The sequence below is a fragment of the Gavialis gangeticus genome, unplaced genomic scaffold (genome assembly GCF_001723915.1).
Source record: "Gavialis gangeticus isolate Ggan-Ray unplaced genomic scaffold, GavGan_comp1, whole genome shotgun sequence".
Lineage (NCBI taxonomy): Eukaryota > Metazoa > Chordata > Crocodylia > Gavialidae > Gavialis > Gavialis gangeticus.
The window spans coordinates 14,197,380-14,218,514 of NW_017728964.1; the positions used below are offsets into that span (position 1 = coordinate 14,197,380).

Below are 21,135 nucleotides of genomic sequence, written 5' to 3' on the forward strand. Positions count from 1 at the left end.
TCTGTTTTTCTAGTCAAGTAAGCTAATTACTTCTACACCGCTCAGCCTCTCTCTGGCCAGTGGCAGGAGGCTGCGCCCACCCTGCTGACAGGTACACGTCTCCGACTGGCTGGCAATAGCAGTGGACTGGGACTCCTAATTACGGGACGTCCAGCACTACAGACACTCAAATCGCCTGTCATTCTGGCTCAGGAAGAGGCAGCGTGCACCAGTCTGGCAGCTGGCCTGGACCCCGGTAGCAGGGCGGCTGCGCTGCACAAGACCACCGACCAGATCCGTGGCCTTTACAAATGCGGTGGCAGTGGCACACACCTCGCTTACAGGGTTGTCCACCTTCCACCCACCTGCTTCAGAAGCGCATCAGCATCAACGGCAGAGACCCGTTTCCAAGTTACAGGGAGCTCGCCCAAAGGCTCACCCAGCCCAAATTTGGCCAAGACATGATCGAGACTTAAAGGCAGGGAGGTCGCTCTGTCCAGAGTCCCTTTCCTTCACATCCCAGTTGGCTGCCTTTTCACCTGTCACGGCTTGCCCGCTGTTTGTCCTGCTGCAGCTGCAAGAAGGAAAAAGAAAGTAAGAACCCACCCACACAACAAAACATGGAGAGACAGTCTGGGTGTAAGGTACAGAGCCAGACACCGAGACAGCAAGTCGCAATGTCCCTGGAAGGCCTGTTCCTCCGTCTTCTGTTCGACAGAGGGGTGAGCAGGAATTGCCTCCTTCAGCTTCCCAGCACTGGGTCAGTTGGACGTGGAAAGCCACGGGCCACGAGCCTACAGACCCAACTCATACCATGGCACATGATATGGCGCCAGAAGGCACCTGGACTGCTACTGACAGCACGGTGCTCCCCGCCAACCACTGGCTCCCGTGACACAAGGCCAAGCGAAAAAGCGTTGCTCAGGGGCTGTGGTTCAAGAAAACAGCCCCACACCTGGAGGCCAGCAGGCAGAAACTACAGCTGTCCTGACAGGGAAGTCAAACCTCTCAAAGGACCAAAAAAAGGTTCCAAACACCCGCACTCGAGTGGAGGATGTAATGAAACCCCAGATAGCCGTGAGCGGGGGAAGGAACGACTGGCTCCTTGCAGCTGCCACACACTCAAACCCGAGCGACAGCAAGCTCACAACGCCCCGTGTCCTAAAGAGCTCGCCGCCTTTAAAAAGACGGTGGACACGAGATACCTCTAGCTTACAGGATCCTCACTACTCCACCTCACAGTCATCAGCGTACGACACCATCAGGAGCTAAGACACAACTCCTGCTGGTAAGAAAGTGCCAGCGATCCAGCCTTGTAAGGCCCCCTGATCCCAAGGTCTACGGCTCGGCAAGGGAACCAACCCAAAAAAAGGCCCCGCATCAAAACCCCCTGACCTTTCCTGGGCTGGCATGGTTTTCTTCCCCCCTTGTCAGCTGACTCCTGCTCCTGTGTCATCTTTCCTGCTTCTGCTACCGAGGCCTATAATAAGCAGAGGCAGACGCTGCACTTCACTCGCCATATATCGGAAGTCAAGTCTATGGGCCACAACTTCTCTCCCTCTTTACCCCGTACCTGAATCTGCTGCCAAGCCGTCCTCTATCCGCGGAGATGGGGGAGGGCAGGCGGCTGCGGGCTCGGCTCCCGACATCCGGGCCGGCCAGAAGCAGAGGGTGACAGGCCAGAACTCTGGACAGAGCTGCTAGGGCAGCACCACGAGCAGTGACTACAAACACTGAAAACCCTGCTTACAGGGCAGTGCTCCCCACACGCAGCTGGCGGCTGGGGCATGAAGCCCGGAGAAAAACTGCAAAGACCTGAATGCCAGCTGACGAGTGCCCCAGGCAGTCTCAATCAGAGGTCCAAGCTGCCCCATGTCTGGGGACATATGGGCCACGACTTCAGCCTCCCACCACGGAAGCCACAGAGCCCCAAGGGCTAAAGGAGGCCTCCTCCCCCAAGGGCAGAGGGGGTGGGGGTGCAGCCCTGTTTACAGGGTGCGGGGGGAGGCCATCTCATAGCGCCAGGAGCAGCCAAACAGAGAAGCAGAGACCTGGACCTGAGTTACAGGAAGGTCGCTAAGCCTCGGGGTCCCAACACACTCTACATCCTCCAGCAGCCTGCCACCTTCCCTGTAATTTGTGGCTATCGTCTCTGGCCAACCTCACCAAGTGGAACGAAACCCGACCCGAATCAAGGGGACCTGGACCCTGCTGACAGGCTGCAGGCCAGGGGCGGGGGCGCAGGAGAACAGTGGGCCAAGCGCCAGGGCACTCAGCTCCAGGGACTCAGGCAGAGAATACCTGGCCTGCCCCCGAGGAGGAGGGCAGTAACCCTGTATGCGAGTGACCAAGTGGCCCAAAGACCCCCAAAACAAGACAGCCTAAGACCTGGCCCCTGAGATACAGGGAGGTCGCAAGGCCAAAAGTATTAGAGGTTGGGGCCCTAACGCTCCCCGAGGCCAAAAGGCCTGGAAATCTATACCGCTGCTTATCCCCCTAGGTATGGAGGTGGGAGGAGAAGGCTATGAGGCCGCATCTTGCCCCTTTTCCAGCACTGGGAAGAAAATAAAATACGCTGCAGCGATTTTAACAACAAAAAGAAAATAACAAACGCTTTTGTTCCCAGGCGCTCCTCTCCCTTGCTTGCCACACTCAGCCAGGGGAAAAAGTGTTCCCAGGCCAGAAAGGAGCTCCACGCCGCAAACCACTTGTCCTCGAGCCTTACGCTGCAAAATCCTCCTCCGCTCCCAGGGGGCAAGCACAATAAGACCAGCACCCTCCTTACAGGGCACGGCCCGTCTGGCTAGCCAGGCTGCCCACAAGGGGCAAAAGGGAAAGGCCCACAGCCCTGCTTACAGGGGGGGCCCACAGCCAGACAAAGGACAGAGCTGTCCCCAGAGGCACATTTAGACCTGCACCCTGCTTACAGGGGGGTCCGCAGCTCTGCACAGCCTAGCTCTCCTACAGGATGCACGGGACTCGCACCCTCAGTACGGGGCGGCCCCGGGGTCCGGACGTGGTGTACCAGGCACTGATGCAGGACGAGGGACAGATGCCTGGACACAGGGATCGCAGAGAAGGCCACAGGCTCCAACCCAGCCATGGGAGGGTCATCAGGCTCCGGGCTCTAAAGAGTTTGCTGTCACCAGCGAGAGTTGGCTCCTGTCTGCTAGGCCGTGCTGCTGTGCAACGCAGCAGGCCGCTCCGTCTCTCTCCGGCCAGCGCCAGGAGGCTGCGCCCACCCTGCTGACAGGGGCACCTCTCCGACCGGCTGGCAATAGCAGTGGACTCAGACTCCCAATTACAGGATGTCCAGCGCTACACACGTTGGTATCCCCTGTCCTCACGTGTTAGGAGGCGGCACGTTCCCCGCTTACAGGAGGTCGCGCCATTGGCAGTCATGTTTGGCAGCCAGCCTGGACCCCAATTACAGGGTGGCTGCGCTGCACAAGCCCACCAACCAGATCCACGGCCCTTTACAAACGAGGGAATGGTGACACGCGCCTTGCTTACAGGGCTGTCCACCTTGCACCCGACTGCTGCAGAAGTGCAAGAGCTTCAAGGGCAGAGCCCCATTTCTGAGTGACAGGCTCACGCAGCCCAAAGGCTCACATAGCCAAGCCAAAATGTTACTAAGACATGATGGGGACCCAAGGCAGGGAGGTCACTCTGTCCAGAGTCCCTTTCCTTCTCACCCCGTTTCTCTGACTGGCTTTTCTCCTACCTCGCCTCTCCCCCGCTGCTTGCCCATCCGCTTCTCCTTCCCGTTCCTTCGAGGCCTGCAAGAAGAGAGCGAGAGCGGCTGTAGGTGAACAGAGCCAGAGGAGACATTCTGCAGCTTGAACGTCTACTGCCCCCAGCATCCTGCGGAAACCTGCAACTTTCCCCGTTCCCCGCGGGCAATACCCCTGGTCAACTTTACCAAATGGCCTCTAAAGGCAAGGAAGCTGGCCCTTGCTCCCAGAGCAGGGGCCCAGGAAATCCCACCATCCCAAGCCCCCGAGGCTGAGGAACACCGGGGGAGGCGAAGGCAGCTCTGGCTGCAGCGCTCTTCGCTGACACGAGCGCAAGCTGGGGCGAGCGGCCTCTGGCAGCCACCCTCGCTCCCTGCCCCGCTCCCTGCAGCGCCCTTGCCTCGGCTCACTCGGTGCTGAACCCCGCCGGCTCTGCCCGGCCCCTGTCCTCGCCCGAGAGCGGCCGCCTGCCCGCCCAGCCCCATCAGCCCCGGCCTCCTTGCCCGCACCCCAGGGCCACAGTACCCTCCCCGTCCCCCTGCGCGCTGCCTGCTCGCCCTCGTGGGCCCTCGGGCGGCAGGTTGCGGAGGCCCCGGCCAGGGCAGGCCCCACTGCAACCGCCGTTGAGGCCAGACCGGCTCCGCCTGTGCACGCCTGGCTGGGGAGCTGCAGCCCCACTCCGGAGCCCACACCCAGCCCCGGCCTCGCTCCCCACTGTGGCCACGCCCGGCCCCTCCGGCCCCAGCCCCAGCCCCGCTCCGGCGGGAGCCCGCCCTGCGGTGCAGCACTGTCTGCAGGCGCCACCGCCCATCTGCCCAGCGCCGGCGGCCATGAGCCCAGCCAGGCAGCGCGTCCTTCTCCTTCGCCCCGCGCTTCTCCGCTCCGCTCAGCCCCGCTGCAAGATCGCCCGCTTCCTGCCCAACAACACCACCATCCTGCCCCCGCCTTTCCCAAGTGAACACCTCACCGCTTTCCCACCCCGCTCTCCGCACATTTCCACACTCCTTTCTCCAACGCTTCCTGCCTCACCTCCCAGAATCACCCACCCCTCTTCCGCCCACCACTTCCAAAACACCAGGCCGCTTCCCACAACCAACGCCCTATCTGCACACACATTTCCACACCGAGCTCCCCCAGGAGCACACCAAATCGCCCTTCTCACCAAAAAAAATCCCAGCTTTTCTGCTTCGCAGGACTCAGGGCTGCAGCCTCTGGCTCCCACACTCGCCTCCCGGAGACCCGACTCCAGCGCCGCCACCCACTTGGCCCTTTGCAGCAAGAGCGTCGGCGTCCTGGGCGAGCAGCTCGCACGCACTCGGCACGCGGCGGGGACAAGGGAACCGCCGCCGAGATGAAAGCGGCGCAGCGGGCAGGGAAACGTGGACATGAACTGACAGGAGCGGAGAGAGAGAAACAGCGCAGCAGGGAGGGATGAACTTACAGGTGAAAGGCACCAGGCACCAAGGAAGTGGCTGGCAGATCACTTTTGTTTGTCCGTTAAAGAGCAGACAGCTCACGCCTGCTTTTCTCTCGTCTTCTCTCTTTTGGCAGCAACCAATGGGCCCTGCTCCCCGACAGCCTTGAGAGGGCACAAGCCCCCTCAAGTGTCCATCAGCGCTTGACCGCCCGTAGAGCTAAGCAGCACCACATCGTAGCTCGGGCTTGGGGGTATGACAGACTGTCAGTGCTTGACCCTTTTGCGAGCAGGGCAGCCCCACACCACAGCTCGAGAAGATGACCCCGAGAGCAGACAATGGAGACCTCCCGGCCCTTGCCTGCTGCAGCCCCAAATGACGCCTTAAAGAGGGGCCGCGGGCAGAGCCCTCCGCACTGTGCCCGCTGCCCCGCCCTAAAGGCGTCTTAAGGAAGAAACTCCAGAGGTTCGGACCTGACCTGCCGCCGACCCGAATGACACCTTAAGGGAGAACTGCAGGGTCCCTCCGGCCCTCCCCGCTGTTCACCCGAATGATGCCCTAAGATGGAACCGCAGGCAGAGACAAACCGATCCTGCCCGCTGCCCCCCCAATGACACCTTAAGGGCGCACCGGAAATGGCTATGGTCACCGGTGCTTGACAGGGACTACGAGCCACGCAGCACTCACATGGCTCTGGATATCACTCCCCACAGCCTGACACACCCCTGGGCCTGCAAAGGGGCCGTAGGTCCCCAACAGCAACCCAAGTACTGCCCCCCCCCGGCACAGAGGCTGCAGAAAGCTCCGCCTCACCTGGTCCGGACGCGGCCTCTTCAGGGCGCTTCCGGGGTTACCGCTCCCTCCCGCTGGCCACCTCCACCAGCTCTTTTCTGCCCTCCGCCGTCGCCGATGCCGCTCGTGCACTCTGCACGCGGCCTTTTATCCCTGCTGGAGGCCCCGCCCCCGAGGGGGGACCAATAGGAAAGCTCGAGGGGGTCAGTCCCCCTCAGAGCCACTTTAGCACCTCGCCCCTAGGTCAGGGCGGGCAAGCCTTCCTTCTGCCGTCTCCCGATTGGCGGGGAGAGAAACGCCACTTTCCCCACAAAAACACCACCACGTTTCCACGCGACATGACTGAATCCCCACACACGTCACCAGCCTGCCACACGGCACCACGAAAGCATTCCCGAATCCCCATGGAAGCAGCGCACAGCCTCGCAGGGGACAAGAAGGCACCGCCTCACCACACGCTTCGCCTCGCGCCGCGCCGTTTCCCACAGAAGGATCACCAGATCGCCACAGACGCCTGCATGAGAAGTTGGGGGAAGAAATCAATAATCAAGTTTCCCACAGAAGTATCATTCCCCACCCCCGCACCCCGCCACAAGTTTCCAAATTACCACAAAAAAATCACCACAGGTGTCCTCCCAAAACACTCACCAGCGTCCCACACAGTTACCACAGCATCGCACTATTTTCCAGCGGAGAAGCGATGGCTTCTGGGGATTCCTTTATGGTTCGAGCTTGTGTTTAGTGAAGCGCTTGTGTTTGCGCTCTGCAAGCTCTCTTCGCTCCAGCACGGGACTCTCCCCCACCCGCCCGGCTGCTCCCCGCGCTCCTACCGGCCTGCGCAGGCCTATGCCCGGAGCGGAGCCCATCTCAGCGAACCAAATTATTGGCTGAACCCAATTATTCCTGGGGAATTGAAAGCGCCACACATGGTGCGGTGCACCACATTTTCCCCACAGTTTTGGGAGGAAAAGGAGGCAAAAGCGACGGGAAAAGAGGGAGAGAGAGAGAGAGTACCCAGGTACCCTGTGCCTAGGTCTTGCGTCCCCTCTGGCCAACCTCACCAAGTGCAACGAGACCGGACCTGGACAATCAAGGGGACCTGGACCCTGGTTACAGCCTGCAGGCCGGGGGCGAGGGCGCAGAAGAAGGCTGCTCAAGTGCCAGGGAACTCGTCTCCAGGGACTGGGGCAGGGAATGCCTAGCCTGCCCCCGAGAAGGAGGGCACTAACCCCGCATGCGAGGGACCAAGGGGCCGAAAGAACATGTCAGCCACTCAAAAAGAGGGGGTCTCTCCGCCGCAATGCCCGGCGCCGCCACAGGAGGGCGGCTCTCAGCTCGGATTAGTCTCCGCCTTCCCCCGCTGCGTCAATGCCCGGACGGGACCACAGGAGGGCAGCACCGAGCAGCGGACCGGCCTCCCCTCCTCGGCGCGGCTCCTCGCGGCTGCAATGCTCGGAGACCACCACGGGAGGGCAGCACTGAGCCAGGTTTGTCTTAACACTGAGGGAGACACAAAGCCGGACTCAGAGCCGCCCTCCTGTGGCCGCGCCGGGGAGACCCGGGCGGGCACCGCAGCCGGCTCCGCGCTGGGCGCATGGGCCTGGAGCGGGGCCGGGAGCCCGGAGATACCGGGCCGGAACAAAGCCGGCTTCGTCCCGCCCTCCCCGCGCTTCACCCTGCGCGGAGCCGGGCTTTAAAGGCAGAGAAAACAAAACTCTGCCGGCACATGGAGGAGACAGGGAGGCTTCCCAGGAGGGAAGAGAGAAAAGGGGCACCGGGACAGATAAACAGCTTCAAGCTCAACACCCATCTCAGAGGCGAGCCTGACAGGTCCCGCGCCCTGGGAAGGCAGTGTCCTGCACGACACGCCCAGGTCGTCAGAACATCCCGGCGCAGCTCTCCGGGATGCCCGGGTGTGCGGGGCAGCAGCGGGACGTGGCCTCCGGGCACACCGGACCCGGCAGCGGAGACACAACCAGCTGAGCGGGGCCCTAAGGATCGGAGTCGGACCAATCGGAACACACAAACGTGCACAGAGCCCACCGTTCCCTGGCAGCCAATCAGAATGCGATGGGGGGGGGTTCTTTTGGGCCCGCCTCCTCGTACCAAAGCTAATCAAAGTGAACAAGGGCGGAGCCGCCCTGACCCCGCCCATAAGGCTACTCAACCCAATCGCCTCATGCCTCAAGGTGGCCAATGAAAACGCGGGCCTCCGATCCCGCTCCGGAAGGAAGGTCCGTGAATCGTGTGTCCACCCCAGCCGTGGTCACTGCTCCAGTCACGTCCCGAGCGAGCGGGCAAGCGAGGCCTTGTTTCCTCCTCTGCGCCTCTCTCGCCTGGCTGCAATATGCTGCAAGACCCACAGGCCGCCGGCAATGACCTGCTGCTCTCTCTCGGCCCTTGTCGTCCGGCTGCAAAGCCCGCAGTGCAGCACGGGACGGCAGCACCGGGCCTGTTTTTATCTCTCTGGCTGAATTTCCTGGCTGCCGTGCCCAGTGCGAAGCTCCGGACCGCGGTACTGGGCCCGTTTTGTTATGTGCCAGGATCCCCAGGCCGCGAAGCCCCGTTAGAAACGCGCCGGCGGCCCCGACCCTTTCCCTTCTTCTCCGCCCTTCTCTCCTGGCTGCAAGGCGGAGCGCGAGCCACAGGAGGGCGGCACTGAGCAGCGGGCTAGTCTCCCCTCCGGGGGGCTGCAGTGCTCGGAGCGTACCACGGGAGGGCAGCACTGAGCCGGACCACGGATGCACGATACCTATTATGTACTAACTACAGACACTAGTATGCGGTGATATGCAACGATGAGAGTTGAACAGCTGTATCAGTGTCGCCATGGATAGAGAAAGAGAGATCACTGTGTTAATGATGGTGTGTATTGCGCACACACACGCACGCCATCTGCACGTCGGGATACAAAAGAATCAAGGGGACCGGGACCCTGCTTACAGGCTGCAGGCCAGGAGCGGGGACGCAGAAGAACGGCTGGCCAAGGGCAGGGCACTCATCACCAGAGACTCGAGTAAGGAATACATGGCCTGCGCCCAAGAAGGAGGGCAGTTACCCTGCATGAAAGCTACCAAGCGGCTGAAATAACATGGCAGCTACTCAAAAAGAGGGGGTCTCCCCGCCGCAATGCCCGGCGCCGCCACAGGAGGGCGGCTCTCAGCTCGGATTAGTCTCCGCCTTCCCCCGCTGCGTCAATGCCCGGACGGGACCACAGGAGGGCAGCACCGAGCAGCGGAGTCGCCTCCCCTCCGCAGCGCCGCTCCTCGTGGCTGCAGTGCTCGGAGCCCCCCACAGCAGGGCAGCACTGAGCCGGGTTTGCCTTCACACTGAGGAAGAGACAAAGCCGAACTCAGAGCCGCCCTCCTGTGGCCGCGCTGGGCATTGCGGCGGGAAGACCCGGGCGGGCACCGCAGCCGGCTCTCTGCCGCCCTCCCTGCGGTTCACCCTGAGCGGAGCAGACGGGCTTTAAGGGCAGAGAAAACAAAACCCTGCCGGCACATGGAGGAGACAGGGAGGCTTCCCAGGAGGGAGAAGGAGAGAAAACAGCTTCAAGCTCAACACCCACCTCAGAGGCGAGCCCGACAGGCCCCGCGCCCTGGGACCGCAGTGTCCCGCACGACCCGCCCAGGTCGCCAGAACATCCCGCCGCAGCTCTCCGGCACAGCCCGGGACTGTGTTAATTATGGTGTGTATTACCCACACGCGCACGCTATCTGCATGTCGGTATACACACACAGCCTTACTGGATACATCGTTGTACAATTTAAGTTTTCCGAAGTAAGTACGCAATGAATAACACCCTCACTTCGGCTCTCTGTTCTGTTTTATACTATTTTACGCCAAAGGTCCTAAACTCTCCCGTAGAATTGATGTCCAGCGGTGTTTCCTGAACGAAGAACTGGTTTTCTTTTCTTTTCTTGTTTTTCTCTCTTTAAAAAAGGGAAAGTTGGTGCTTTGCAAGGTGCTCTCTACAGAGGTTTCAGCGTCACCAGACAAGCAAACGGTGCTTCTTGGGACCCACGTGAACCCCCGTAGATCACCTCCCATCACGTCGAGGAGACAGGGTGGCTCCCCAGGCGGCAGGCGGAGAAGAGAAAAGGGGCCGTGGGACAGACCAGAGCTTTACACTGCAACACCCACCTCAGAAGAGAGCTCCACAGGCCCCGCGCCCTGGGGACGCAGTCTCCCGCACGACCCGCCGTGGTCGCCAGAGCAGCTGTCGCAGCTCTCCGGCACCGCCCGCCGGTCTGCCCAGCAGCGGGACGTGGGCTCCGCGCCGCGCGGGCCGACGAACCGCAGAGCTGGGCCGCCGAGCCTCAGAGTCGGACCAATGGGCACACAGAAGCCTACACACACCCACCATTCTCGGCAGCCAATCACAATGTGAAGAAGGAAGCCGAGCTTTTGGTCCCGCCTCATCCGGCACAGGCCAATCAGAGCGAAGATGGGCGGAGTGGCTGTGACCCCGCCCAAGCGGCCACAACACCCAATCGCCTCACGGCTCATGGCGCCCAATGGGAACACGAGCCTTCCATCCCGGCCCTGGAGCTGTGCCCGGCCTTGAATCAATGTCCGTGAATCGTGTGTCCGCCACGGGCAACACGACCCCGCCTGGCCCCGGCCGCGGGCACTGTCCGAGTGACTCCCGAGCGAGCGAGGTCTTTGCTTTTGTCTCCCTGCCTTGATCTCCCGCCTGCCCGAGCTGCAGGCGCGGGGCCCGGAGCCGCTGTCCCTCTCTCTGCCCTCATCTCCCGGCTGCAAAGCCCGGCTTGAGTCGTAGGGCAGTAGCACAGGGCAGGGTTTTCTTTTCTCTGCTTTGAAAAACCGGCTGCTTCGCGCAGGGTGAAGTGCAGTGAGGACGGCACGAAGCCGGCTTTGCTGCGGGTCGGTATCTCCGGGCACTAAGCCCCGCTCCAGGCCCAGGCGGCAGCGCGGAGCCGGCTTGGGTGCCCGCCCGGGTCTGCAGGCGGCAATGCCCGGCGCGGCCACAGGAGGGTGGCTCTGAGCCCGGCTTTTCCTCCGCCTTCACGTGCGAGGTCAATGCCCCGACGGGACCACAGGAGGGCAGCACCGAACAGCGGGTTCGTCTACCCTCCGCTGCGCCGCTCCTCGTGGCTGCAGTGCTCGGACCGAGCCGCAGGAGGGCAGCACTGAGCCGGGTTTAATCATAGCACGCCTGGATGGTCACAGTACCTATCATGTACATGCATGAACTACAGCCACTAGTATATGGGCATACGCAGAGAGGATATATTAATATCTATATCACTATCCCCATGCATAGAGATAAACATAGAGCTAGTATTAGGATCACTGTGTTAATTATGGTGTGTATTATACACACACACACATTATTTGCATAGCAGCATACATACACACCCCTACTGGATACATCTCTGCACAGGTTCAAGTTTTTCAAAGTGAGTACACAATGAATAACACCATCACTTCAACCCCATTCTCAATATCATACTGCTACACCAAAAATCCCAAACTCTCCCCTGGAATTGAACTCAAGTCTTGCTGTGCTCCCTGAACATCAGGTTTTTCATACCTTTTTCTCTTTAAAAAATGAAAAATTGGTGTATTGCAAGGTGCTCTCGAAAGACGTTTCAGCATCAGGCCAGAAGCAAATGGTCCTTCTTGGGAAGTTCATGTGCACCCCCTTTGACCACCTCCCAGTATCTACAAGACAGAGGGTGGCTACCCAGGCGGGAGGAGAAAAGGGGCACTGGGACAGAGAAACAGCTTCAAGCTGAGAGAAGGAAAGAGTGGGAGCAAGGAAGTCTCTTCCCCACCCACCTCGCAACTCTCCAGGTGTAGGTGGGACATACTGGTTGAGCCACGCTGCAGACTGTGATGGGACAATGGGTTTCATGGGAGGCCTTCAGGGGAAGGGGGAGAGAGGCTGACAGAGACATTAGTGTCACAGGCCCTGTGGTGTTGGCCACAGAAAGATAAAAGGCTAATACATGTTGAAGCTTGCTGCAGTCCACATGCTCAACACCAGTCTGGGCACAGGGAGGTACAACAGCAAGTCTGTGGGTCTGGGCCCTGGTATCAGCCTAGCCCATGCTTTGGGAAGGTGCTTTAGTAGTTGGAGGTGAGAGCTGCAGCCACTGGAGCTGGTACCTTTGGACATGTGCAAGTGAACAATGTGCATCCAGTCAGAAGTCGAGGCACCTCCTGGAACACGGTGTCCCCTCAGCGTGTCAAAGGCAGGAACACACACTCACCCGCTGCCAGGGCTGGCTCGGATCTTTCCAAGAGACTGGTGCAATGGGCCCCAAATGCCCATTTCTGAGCAGTCCGCACAGTGACCTGTTGCAGACATGATAGCTGGTGAGGGCCCTTCACATGAGGTAAAACACTTGTGCTGTTAACCGCAACACAGATGAGGGTTAAATGACCCTGCTGCCAGCCTCGGCCATTTTCAAGGTGCCTAGGCTAAGTTACAGAAAGGCTGCTAAGCAGAAGGCCCAAAGACTTGTTCTGAATGACAGCAGCATGAACCTTTCCAGATGTGACAACTAATTCGGTCAGCAAGTAAAGGAAACCATCAAATAATTAAACAAATTATGAAGCCTAAAAGGAGCTAAGAAAAGTCTATACAATGAATAATCCACATATGCTATATCATAGCTTTATCTTGAAGTACTAGTGGTAGTAACTGATGTAACTAAATGTATATTTATAAATAATACCATAGGCTGAAGAGAAATGCAGAGAACTCAGCAAAATCAAGAGGACCTGCTGTTAATCTGTGTGCTACTCTCCTCCCACCTCCTGGGTCTCCCCAGCCAATACAGGTGAGAACCTATGTTTTATGGTCATAGGCAGCCAGGTAGACTTTGGAATAAATATTTGTTCTCATGTTCTAAGGTGCAAACAAATAAAAGGTTTCGCAGATGTTAGGCTCGGAAGGGACCTATTAGATCATCGAGTCCAACCCCCTGCCCTGGGCAGGAATGAGTGCTGGGGTCAGATGACTCCAGCCAGGTGTCTGTCCAATCTCCTTTTAAATACCCACAAGGAAGAGGACAGCACCACCTCCGTTGGAAGCGTATTCCATATTTTGGCAACCATCACTGTACAGAATTTTCTCCTGATGTCCAATCTGAATTTGCTCTCTTCCAGTTTGTGGCCATTATTTCTAGTTACACCAGCAGCTGCCACGGTAAACATCATATCCCCTATTCCTGCTGGCCCCCTGATGCGTTTGTAGGCAGCCACGGGATCACCTCTCAGCCTCCTCTTGCAGGGGCTGAAGAGGTTCAGGTCTCCCAATCAGTCCACAGAGGGTTTTTGCTGTAGGCCTTTAACCAGATGAGCGCCCCGTTTCTGAACTCTCTCCAGCCATCCATATCCCTCTTGAAGTGCGGTGCCCAAAACTGCACGCGGTACTCCAGCTGCGGCCTGACCAGTGCTGCATAGAGGGGAAGTATCACCGCCCTAGACATGTCCGTGATGCAATGCAAGTATGGGTGTGGTTAGCTTTACTTATTACCTCATCACACTGGTGACTGGTATTCATTTTGGAGTCAACTAGGACTCCGAGATCCCTTTCCGCAGTTGTGCTACTCAGTATGGTCCCTCCCAGGCTGTAGGAGTGTTGATGATTCTCCTCCGCAGGTGCAACACATGGCACTTGTCCTTGTTAACCTGCATCCTATTCTGTGCCGTCTAGTTTGTGTACCTCCCCCCATAGTTTGGTGTCATCAGCAAACTTGGACAGGGTGCCTTCTACTCCCTTGTCCAAGTCACTAATGACGATATTGAATAGTACCGGGCCCAGGACTGAGCCTTGGGGGTCTCTGCTGCCTACATTTCTCCAGGTAGAAGCCAACCCATACACCACTCTCTGGCTGTGTCCCATACGCCAATATTCTACCCACCAGACTGTGTAATAATCTACATTGCAACTGTTTAGTTTATTTATAAGAATTGGGTGTGACATTGTTTAGTTTATTTATAAGAATTGGGTGTGTCAAAGGCCTTTTTTAAATCTGAAACACCATGAGTAGCATGTCAGAAAAGTTTCAAGGGAGCTGAGATGTATAGTTCAGTGATGACACTCAATGCCAATGAGGCAACCTCAAGAAAGAACAAAGTTCCAGGCCTTGACTCAGTTTCCCTGCTCTATTCAATGGGCCAAGAGATTCTCATCTCAGAGAAGTGGGCTGGAATACATAAATTTCAGCCTGAACTCTATAAAATCCCCGCACAAAGGCAAAGGTGTGGGATTCTGGAACCGACCTCAAAGGTGGAGGATGTACAGCGAGGGGCCCTGGCACCTTGCCCCCCAGTACTGAGTATGTCTGTGTACTCTTTGCTGTATGTAGCTGCTCTTGGCAAAGGTGCTCAATTACTAAGGTCCCAATAAACTGGTGGAGGTTTTTTTTGAAGAACTTGCTTTGGCTTTTCTTGTACTTGTCCAGAGATATCCTGGGTGTAATATATGTGCATCAGATTACACCGGGGTGGGCAACGTAGGGCTCAGAGGCTGGATCTGGCCCGTGGAGGGCCGTTGTTCAGACGGCCCACGGCAGGTCCCCCGGTCCCACCTGACCCGGGCACAGTCCAACCCGTGGCACCCCCCACGGCTACGCGGCTGGACTGCCTCTCTCGCTCCGACTCCATCCACCCCGCTCCGGACTCAGCGACAGGAGCGTCTCCAGACCAGCCCAACCTTCCGCCCCCGGCCAGGCTTGCCCCGGACTCGCCCAGACCCTCTGAGCAAAAATCCGGAGCAGCGGCGGCCAAGCAGAAGCTGCTGCTCGGCACAATGGAGCAGCGGCCCCACAGACTTCTCAGCTGCTAGGACCTTCTTCCTGCAGCCCACGGCCAGACCGCTCTGAGATTCCTCGACTGTGCCACCACCGCCGAGCTGGGCAGCCCGGAAGCGACGACGAGCCCCAGCGCAACCCGGGCAGGGAATCCAGGAGGGACACGCGATGCGCATAAGCTCTAGAGTGCAGGGCTCCCAATCACGCAACGAAAATATCGATAACGGCCAAACACGCATGCGTACTTGGGAAGAGGTGGTGCATCACATTTGCCCATCAATGGGCAAAGCAAGTCTGCATGTGTGAGGCACTGAGAGGCTGATCAGCTCAACACCGAATATATGGTACCGACAAGTCCGCATGCGCAGTAGTCTCAGCTGTAACACATCGACTGCCGACATCAAGGATTGGTGCATACCTCCTGGGAAATACCAGACACTGGCAGAGCACGAGCCATGGATAGGTTTCCATGGTTAGAGGCAGTGACAACAAGACGAGCGTCGAGACTATCAAGGCACGAGTCTCAATGCGCATGCGCACTGGGAATGACCACTAGTCTTCTCCGGGCCCAACATTCGAGGCAGGGATGAAATCGCCCCCCAAACCTCTCTCCTGGCCTGGAGCCTCAGCCACGCCAAGTACAGAACTGGCGTGTGTGAAAGCAGCCGCCACGTTAAGCCATCAGTTTGGGGGGTGGGGAAACGGAATACCCACTGCGCATGTGTGGTACAGAGCGTGCTCCCAGTAAAGCGCCAAAAACATCGATGACAGACCATAAAAACGCATGCACACTTGGGAAGAGATGGTGCATCATGTTTGCCCATCAATGGGCATAGCGAGGATGCATGCGCGGATCGTTGGGGCATGACCAACTGAATTCAGGAGTTATCGATTATGTTGAACTTTGCACACGCGCAGCGGTGTAGTCCAAACCACTCCCCGATATTCCAGATTGGCGCATGCATCTTGAGAATTAATGGACCCTGCCGGAGCAAGTCATTAATAGGTTTCCATGGTTACAGAGGCAGTGACAACAGGACGAGCACCGAAACACTGAAGGCACGAGTCCCACTGTGCATGCACACTGGCAATGAGCGCTACAATACCCTCTGGGGCCAGTACTGGGGAAAAAGTCAGGGATGGACACCCCCCCCGCCCCACTGCTGCAGCCACGCAGGATGCCCACAGCCAGTATGTGGGAAAGTGTCAGTGGCATTAAGCCATAACTGGATGAGACCCAGTGCGTATGCATGGTACAGAACAAGCTCTCAGTAAAGCACCGAAAGCATCTATGACAGACTACGACAACACACGCACACTTGTCAGACCAACTTGGTGGTGTTCTATGACCAGATCACCAAATCCTTAGATGCAGGGGTAGCAGTGGACTTTCGGAAGGCCTTCGACATTGTCTCTCACCCCGTTCTCATTAAGAAACTGGAGGACTGTGGTCTTGGCAACCCATTTGACTGTGTGGGTGTCAACTGGCTGGAGGGCCGCACCCAGAGAGTGGTGGTGGACGGGTCATTTTCAACCTGGAGGGATGTGGGCAGTGGGGTGCCCCAGGGCTCGGCCCTCGGGCCTGCACTGTTCAACATCTTCATCAGTGACTTGGACGAGGGGGTAAAAAGCACCCTGTTCAAATTTGCTGATGACACGAAGATGTGGGGGGACGTGGGCATGCTAGAAGGGAGGAATAGGCTGCAATCAGACACAGACAGGTTACAGGGGTGGGCGGACGAGAATAGGATGGGATTCAACACCGACAAGTGCAAGGTGATGCACCTGGGGAGGAAGAACCAGCACCATACCTACAGGCCGGGGAACTCCCTTCTCGTCAGTGCAGAGGCAGAAAAGGATCTTGGAGTCATCGTTGATGCCAGGATGAACATGGGCCATCAGTGTGGGGATGCAGTCAGGAAGGCCAACCGCACCTTGTCACACATCCACAGATGCATCTCAAGCAGGTCCAGGGAGGTGATCCTTCCCCTCTATGCGGCACTGGTCAGGCCGCAGTTGGAGTACTGCTTCCACTTCTGGACGTTGCAATTCAAGAGGGATGTGGACAACATGGAGAGGGTCCAGAGGAGGGCCACTCGCATGATCAGGGGGCAGCAGGGCAGGCCCGACGAGGACAGGCTACGGGACCTGACCCTGTTCAGCCTCCACAAGAGAAGGCTGTGGTGGGATCTAGTGGCCTGTTACAAACTATTCAGAGGGGACCAGCAGGCATTGGGGAAGTCCCTGTTCCCCCGAGCACTACCAGGAGTGACCAGGAATAACGGTCACAAGTTGTCAGTGAGTAGATTTAGGCTAGATATCAGGAGGCGCTACTTCATCGTCAGGGCGGCTAGGATCTGGAACCAACTTCCAGGAGAAGTGGTGCTGGCTCCTACCCTGGGGGGTTTTAAGAGGAGGCTAGATGTACACCTTGCTGGGGTCATTTGACCCCAGTACTCTTTCCTGCCACGGCAGGGGATTGGACTCGATGATCTGCTCAGGTCCCTTCCAACCCTAGAAACTATGAAGAGGCGATGCATCGCATTTGCCCATCAATGGGTAAATCGAGTAGGCATGCGCGGGGTGCTGAAGGGTTGATCGGCTGGGCTCCAAATTTATCAACGGTTCTGGATCCTGCACATGCTTACTGGGTGCTGTCAAAACATTGATCGCAGCGCACGTGTCCAAGGAATCAGCGGACGCTGAAAGAACAGGCACCATAGATGGATTTCCATGGTTACAGAGGGAGTGACAACAGGACGAGCACCAAAAACTATCAAGGCGCGGGTCTCAGAACTCATGCGCACTGGGAATAAGCGCTACAGCCCCTTCTGGGGCTAATACTGGTGGCGGGGGCAGGGACGGCCCCTCCCCTCTCACTCCGGGCCCGCAGGGGAAGCCACCCAAGGCCACGGCGCCAGTGTTGGGGAAAGTGAGGTGGCATTAAGCCATCACCGGGGGGGGGGTGCACACCCAGAGCACACGCGCTGTACAGATCCAACTGCCAGTCCCGCGATGAAAACATCGACGAGCGGCCATAAGCACGCGTATGCCCTAATGAAGAGGGGGGCCTATCGCATTTGCCTATTACTGGGCAAACCAAGTACGCATGCGCACGGCAACGAGCGGCTGACTAGCGCTTGCCAGTGTGCATGCGTAGTGGTCGCAGTCAAAATGCGCCGAACACCGATATGGATTTGCGCATTCGTCCTGGAGTCATGGATTTGTTCCATGGTTACAGAAGCACTGCTTAGAGGACGAGTGCCAAAGCTATCAAGGCACAAGTCTCACTGCACATGCGCACTGGGAATGAGGGCTAGAGCCTCTTCTGGGGTCAACAGTCGGGGAAAGGGGCAGGGACGCCTGCTCCCCTCTCACTCCGGGTCACCAGCGGGAGCCACCGGGAGGCACAGCACCGCTGCACAGGACAGTGGCAGTGGCATTAAGCCATCACTGGGGGAGACCCAGTCCGCATATGCTGTACAGGGCAGTCTCCCTGTCGCGTGAGGAAAACATCGATGAGGGGTCATGAATACACATGCCTACTTAGGAAGAAGTGGCATATCGTGTTTGCCCATCTATGGGCAAAGCAGTTGCACATGCGCGGTACGAGGTTGCATGAAGGGAACACTGAATTGAGTGATGTTACTAGTAAATGCACATTCGTAGTGATCCCAAACAAAATACATCAAGCACTGAGAGTATGGATTGGTGCATGCGTCATTAGAATAGGGGAACGCTGCCAATGCAGGAGGCATGGATGAGTTTCCATGGTTACACAGGCAGCGATGACAGGACCAGCGCCAAAACTATCGAGTTGTCACCTCTGGGTGCATGTGCATTGGGAGCAGGCTGCGGCAACCGAATGCCAGCACTATGGATTTGTGCCACGAAATGCACACGGGGAACGGAGAGCAATGACAAGGTCGAGCACTGAAAGTATCTATGCGCGAGATCACATGGGCAGGGCGAAACAGGGGGGCAGGCGCTGTGGCTGAGACCCAGGTGAGCCCCGCGGGCCCAAGAGCAAGGAGCAACCCCGTGCAGAAGGGGCCAGGGCTCCATTTACATCACAGGGAAGAGCCTGAGAAAGTGCAATAAGAACCTGTTTCTCCAGCCTTTAATAATATAGACGAGACTGAAAACCAGTAACTGCTTTCTGGACAGGTGGGAAACAGCAGTTCAAAGCAGCACCTGATGTTTGGTTTTGTGAACCTGCTGGAAACTAAACTAGGTCTGAACAGCAAAGCAAAACACACAACAGGGCAAAGAGCATTCCCAGGCAGGCAAGGCAAGAGATGAGCAGTGCTCCTCTCTCTCTTCCAGAGTTGTATTTTTCCCCAGGGACACAGGCCCCAGCTCATTGGCATCTCCCCAGTCCACAGAAAAACAAGTTCACTCACATTCCCAAAGTTTCAGTGAAACACATTTGCATTACACCTATTGCTATCAGAATACTGATTTTAAAAACCCACATATAAATTTTAGGTGTAAACAGAGGGAAACTTTACAAAGACCTTTGCAAAGTGGGGACAACCTGCTGTTAGCCTCCTCCCTCCTGCATCTCCCCAGCTGGTAGAGGTGAGAATCTGTATTGTGGTGTTGCAGGTAACTAGGCAGGCATAGACAGAAGTGTTTATTCTCGTGCTTTGAGGTGTAATGGATAAAAGGTTGGATTAAAGACCTGTCTCTTGCCTCTCCTTCTGGCTTGGGTGGTAGTACCTTACCTGTTCAGAGGGAATGGAAGATCCAAGGTGATGCATTTGCCTTTAAAAGGCTGGTGTCGCACAGAACGAACTTTGGGGCAGGGGCCTTTGATGGAGGTGGGCCTTCTTGCTCCCCCTTGTGTCCTGAGGACCCCATGAGCAGACAGCTGGGGAGAGGGGAGGATAAATAGTGTTAAGGGGGGCCTGAGAGGAGGACTGGTAGCAAAGGTGTAGAGGCAGCATGCAGGGCTTGAGAGGTACGTCCCCAGGGAGAAAGGGGGAGCCCTGGGGTTGGGGCCAGGCTGGGACCCTGGGGAGGCAATGGAGTAGTTGACTGGTGGAGGTGTGGGGCTGGAGGCTGGATAGGGTGGGTGGTTGGTCCTGCTAGGCGGAGGCTGTGGGGAGAAGAGTTAGGCTCCTTTCCCACCTCAGATGGGACCCTGGATGGGACGGCTCTTGCACTGAGACTGTGAAAAAGGCAGTCAAGGGCACTATGGCCCCCCAGAGGCAGCAGAAGGCCTCAAGGTAGGGGTAGGGGCAAGGGAGGTTTTTTGGGGGGCAGACCCACGGGGTAAGGAGTCTTGGGGGTGGGGTGAGGGCCTCCTGAGGGTGGGCACTGCTGTCCTTAGGGTCCCAAAGAACTGGACTAGTATGGGGAAGGGGCTCTGACAGCATGCTAAGAGGATGAGTGAGGAATCCAGGGCCCCCCAAAACTCAGGGTCCCCAAAGGTCAGTGAGGGGCAAGGCTTCCTGCAGTGGGGTGCAACTGCCTGGGGAAGGTGGGGGTGGGGCAGGGTGAGGGCAGCCATGAATGCTGAAGCCCCAGTCTGGTCTGCGGGGCCCTCTCCACCATCCCCACTCCCAGCCTGAGACCAACCCCATACCCTACTACTCCTCACCTTGATCTGAGCCTTCCTAGCATCCTCCTGTTGGTCAGCACCTGCAGCCATAATCCTGTCCTGCACCCCCTGCCCTCTGACCCCCCCACCCAGGCTTCCCTCAAGCCCCGTCCCTGCTCACCTCCTGGGTCTCCCTTGACTGCTGCCCACTCCCCACAGGCATTGCCCTGCTCGCTGCCTGTACCCTGCCCCGCCCCTCGTGCCGTCTGCCAGGCGGGGGCTGTCTGGAGGGACCCCTGCCGCTGCCCGCACTACAGGGCCTGCCCCCTGCCCCTGCCAGGAGGCGAGGCCCCCCAAGGACGTCGCACCTGAAAACAGCCAGAACCGGCCGCGCTTTGGAAGGGCCTGAGGGGGCCAAGCTGGGCCCAGCCCGGGTTCCGCCGCCACCAGAGAACGAGGTCCGAGAGCGGGGAGCAAGCAGCAGATGGGGGGAGGACTCAGTCCCTCCGACTCGCGCTGCTCCGCGCTGGATGCGGAGCCTGGGCTGGGGTCGGGTTCCAGTTCCGGAGGAGTAACAGGGATGCACAGCCAGCCCGGCCGTGCCTCCGTGCCTGGATCCACGCGGGGCGGGGCGGAAGGCGGGACCCGAGCGCCGGAAGCGGCCGGAGGCTCAGCCCCGTTGCTACGGAAGTGAGGTCACACAGCATGGCGGCTGTGGTCGGGGGTCGCTGAGGAGGCGCCAGGCCCCGGGGAATCCGCGTCCATCCGCCGCCTCCCTGGTGCCGCGCGCGGTCCCGGGGCCGCGATGGTGCCGGGAGCCGCCAGGCTCTGAGCCGCGGGCCGCGCCGCCGACATGGAGCTGCGCGTCGGGAACCGCTATC

The 21,135-nt window shown here is 58.3% G+C and overlaps 1 protein-coding gene and 3 long non-coding RNA genes across 5 annotated transcripts in view; 2 read left to right on the top strand and 2 right to left on the bottom strand.

The window, feature by feature from the left end:
- Positions 1-5,597, top strand: part of LOC109288183 — a 20,744-nt gene extending 15,147 nt beyond the window's left edge. Inside the window, exon 3 of the long non-coding RNA XR_002095086.1 lies at positions 5,292-5,597. This is a non-coding gene — a long non-coding RNA (uncharacterized LOC109288183). The remainder of the gene's footprint in view (positions 1-5,291) is intronic.
- LOC109288179 lies at positions 460-7,261 on the bottom strand. Of its 2 annotated transcripts, XR_002095083.1 has the most exons (4): positions 6,977-7,261; positions 1,553-2,140; positions 1,375-1,459; positions 464-553 (listed from the first exon to the last, which is right to left on the bottom strand). It is a non-coding gene; the product is annotated as an uncharacterized LOC109288179 (long non-coding RNA). The 2 variants fall into 2 exon arrangements; XR_002095082.1 differs by lacking the exon at positions 6,977-7,261 and having other exon boundaries at positions 460-553; positions 1,553-2,276.
- A 5,838-nt stretch (positions 7,262-13,099) lies between these two features.
- LOC109288189 lies at positions 13,100-20,762 on the bottom strand. Its single transcript, XR_002095090.1, has 3 exons — positions 20,752-20,762; positions 15,816-15,818; positions 13,100-13,203 (listed from the first exon to the last, which is right to left on the bottom strand). It is a non-coding gene; the product is annotated as an uncharacterized LOC109288189 (long non-coding RNA).
- A 181-nt stretch (positions 20,763-20,943) lies between these two features.
- The window catches only part of CSNK1D (casein kinase 1 delta), a 79,890-nt gene continuing 79,698 nt past the window's right edge, over positions 20,944-21,135 (top strand). The window contains exon 1 of the mRNA XM_019503654.1: positions 20,944-21,105. The gene's annotated coding sequence lies outside the window, so the exon portion shown is untranslated. The remainder of the gene's footprint in view (positions 21,106-21,135) is intronic.